Here is a 4033-nt window from a genome sequence, read left to right as displayed (position 1 = left end):
ATCTTCAGCATCAACAGTCTAAAGTCTTTTTCCTGGAGGCTGAGAATCTCATTGCTTAGCTGATTTTCTGGGGTTTTTCCTTTCTCCCTCATCTGAGTTATAGCTCTCTGCCTTTTCATTTTTATAGGTTTTTGGTGTGGTGTCCTTTTTGCAGACTGTAGAGTTGTAGCCTCTCTCACTTCTGGTGTCTGCCCCCCTTGTGGCTGAAGTCGGTATGGGGGGGGGCTTGCTGTAGGCTTCGTGATGGGAGGGACTGGTACCTGCCTACTGGTAGGTGGAGCTGATTCTAATCCCTCTGGTGGGTGGGGCTTAGTCTCTGGATGCGATTAGAGGCAACTGTGTGCCTGAGGGATCTTTAGGTAGCCTGTTTACTTAGGGGTGGGGCTGTGATCCCACCTGGATTGTTGTTTGGCCTTGGGCTTCTCAGTGCTGACTGATGGGTGGGGCCAGATTTTCCCAAAGTGGCCACCTCCAGGGAAAGGCACGCTGCTGAATATTCCCAAGAGCTTTGCTTTCAATGTCCTTCCCTCACAACAAGCCATATTCACCCCTGTTTTCCCAGGATGTCCTCCAAAAACTGCAGTCAGCTTTGACCCAGATTCCTATGGAGACTTTACTTGCCCTGGGACCCAGTGCATGTGAACGTCTGTGTGTGCCTTTTAAGAATAGAGTCTCCCAGAGTTCCTGTCGTGGCTCACTGGTTAACAAATCCGACTAGGAACCATGAGGTTGCGGGTTTGATCCCTGGCCTTGCTCAGTGGGTTCAGGATCCAGCGTTGCCCTGAGCTGTGGTGTAGGTTGCAGACGTGGCTCGGATCCTGCATTGCTGTGGCTCTGGTGTAGGCAGGTGGCTACAGCTCCAAATAGACCCCCTAGCCTGGGAACCTCCATATGCCATGGAAGCAGCCCTAGAAATGGCAAAAAGACAAAAAAAAAAAAAAAATAGGGTCTCCATTTCCCCCAGTCCTATGGAGCTCCTGTGTACAAGCCCCACTGGCCTTCAATGCCAGATGCTCCAGGGGCTCTTTCTCCCAGCTCCAGATCCCCACACATGGGAGTTTGATGTGGGGCTCAGAATTCTCACTCCTGTAGGTGAGTCTCTGTGAACCAGTTATATTCTGGTCTGTGGGGCTTCCCACCAGGAGGTATCGGGTTGTTTATATCACGCAGTCGCCCCTCCTACCTCTTGCTGTGGCCTCCTCTTTGTCTTCTGGAGTAAGATGTATTTTTTAAGGTTTCCGGTCCATTTGTTTGAAGATTGCTCAGCCTTTAGTTGTGAATTTGTTGTTTTTAGGAGAGAAGTTGATCTCCAGTCCTTCTATTCCACCATTTTAGGAGTCTGTTCCCGTGGCATTTAAAACTATCTCAGTTACAGCACATTCCTCATTGCTTTTTCTGTACTTGGCTTTCTCCTCTACTAACTTCTAATCTCTTTGAACACAGGGTGCAACATATTCTATTGTTATCTGGATTGTCTCTACCAAGCCAGACACATAGCTGTGGTGTTAGTATTGACTTTCATTACTTTTCACTGGACAATTGCTCTTGGCTAACTGGAGCCATCACTGGTGAATACACTGGGAGCTTATATCCCCCTTCCAGCAGCTCTTAACAATTGAACTTACTGATATTGGGATATAATAGCCTACCCTCACAACCTCATCTATAGACTGGAAGACCCCTGTGTTGAGATTCATACTCTTCATGGGATCAAGCTGAGGCTAAAACCATGTCTTTGCCTAGGTTCTTCATCTGACACAGTTTCCTTGCCTCTCTCCTTAAAATTTTTCTCCTGAGACCATTCCCTCAACAAGTCATCTTGCTGAAGAATCTCCATTCCTATTGTGGTAAGACACAGGGATTTTGATCTGAAAATATTTGTAAACCTGGGCCTAACCTAGTACTATTAAGGCATAGGACACTCAAGAAATATTTGCTTAGTGGAAGCAATTGAGTAATTAAATTGAGTATATTTGATTACTCCTGTCTTTCCTGCTTTATTGCCATGTTGCATGGCTTTTCTGTCTCAATTTCCTGGTCCTGAGAAAATGGTGATGCCTCAGTGCACTTCTGGCAAAAACCTAGTTTCAGTTGAAGTTATCAAGATCCCAAACCATATTATTGCTTCTTAAGTTTTGAATCCATGATTTTTTTTCATGATTTTCTTAAGTCCTTTTCTATCAGTTAGGCCCAAAGATACCTGAATTATGTGATAAACATGTATTAAGCAAACTTTTTTCAGAAGTACAGAAAAGAAATCATTGCATTGTCAATGGCTTACATCAAAAGTCAATTCTGGTGGTCCTAAGATTTTATCCAACCCATAGATATGTTTTATTGGATTCATACTGTGTTTAAAAACTTTTAGACCTGGAGTTCCCATTGTGGCTCAGCAGTAATGAACCCGTCTGGTATCCATGAGGATGCAGATTTGATCCTTGGCTTCATCCAGTGGGTTAAGGATCCAGCATTGCCATGAGCTGAGGTGTAGGTCACAGACACGGTTTGGATCTGACATTGCTATGGCTGTGGCATAGGCCAGCAGCTGCAGCTCCAATTTGTCCTCTAGCCTGGGAACTTCCATATGCTGTGGGTGCGGCCCTAAAACAAACAAACAAACAAGCAAAAAAAAATTAGACCTATTGCCAACACATAAAATTCCAAATTCAAGATTGTCAGTTTCACATAAATTTGAAGATCTCTGATTATTTACCTTATAAAAAAATCTTGTTTGCCATAGTCCTGGTTATTCATTATTGTCTTACATCCAACCCAGTTCTTTTTTAAAGGACTTGTTTGACTGCTTTAGTTACTTTTCTTTGGGACCCCTAAGAGGTACTTGGGAGCATATTGACAGGGACTATATTAAATCCATTTCTGAATCCCTAGCATTTAGCACAGTATCTACCAAAGTAGGTGCTCTGTAAATGTTTATTAAATTTACTGTTTAAGAGGAGGGGAAATATCTTTTGGAAAAAAAAATTGGATTTTCAACCGAAACTAAGAGTCCTGTAAAATATCCTTACTGCAGCAGAAAAAAAAGGCTACAGTAAAAAAGGCAGGAGTAACTGAAAGATGTAACAGAGGAGAGGTGCTTGTTTTCCAGTGATAATGGAAGTTCCAATATCATACAGATGAGCACAATGGCAATTAGGAAGAAAAGTGGTAACACTGATTGACATAGTAGTACAGTTGATTAATTCTCTATCCAGGAAAAGAGGTTGAAGGACTGAAATGAAAGCAACTGCAAGCAGAAGGACACTGACAAATTACTACAATTAACATTTCTGATAGCCTAAAGCAACTAGCACAGCATGATAAAATGTGGAACATAGAAGTTGCAACAGGTGAGAGATACAGACCTCAGCTGAAGATTGAGACCTCAATCTAGATAAGACTCTATAATGCCTTCTGGATAAGGCAGCACCAACATCCTGTAAAGAAATAGAAAACAAAACCACACAAAAAAAGGAATTAGTTCAGGCTTTATGCTAGATATATATTGTATAATTTTCTGCACTTAGTTATGACTGATTTTACCAGTTAACTATATGCATATGTATACACACAGACAGACATATACATGTGCACAGTGAGAATTCTCTCAGAGAAACTTTTAACAGTTTTATTTTTAAATAAATATTAAAAGGATAAACTTTAGGCATTGTTAGGGGGATATAGTTAAAACAGATGAACCCAAATGTGGATAGCATTCAATCTCCTGGTGTTAAATAGGATAGACTAGGAAGTACATCACTGACAAAAGAGGAACCCTACTGTTACACTGACTGTCTCCCCTTCTAGTTTTTCTTCCTTATATTATATTCCCTCTTCTTGTACTGGATCCTTTTTTCTGCTGCTCAGCCATTATCTGCCTTAGGGCAATCTTACTGCTTTTAAGTCATCACCAAGATCAAGTTGCTTATTTAGCTGTCTATTAAATTCTGAAGCTCTTCTTTCAGAGAGAGAACCATGAGCTTCTTTTTAATCACACGTATACCAAAAAGAAAAGATATAAATTAAATATACTTGT

The sequence above is a fragment of the Sus scrofa genome, chromosome X, assembly GCF_000003025.6.
Source record: "Sus scrofa isolate TJ Tabasco breed Duroc chromosome X, Sscrofa11.1, whole genome shotgun sequence".
Classification (NCBI taxonomy): domain Eukaryota; kingdom Metazoa; phylum Chordata; class Mammalia; order Artiodactyla; family Suidae; genus Sus; species Sus scrofa.
Note: the sequence above shows the minus strand (reverse complement) of the source record.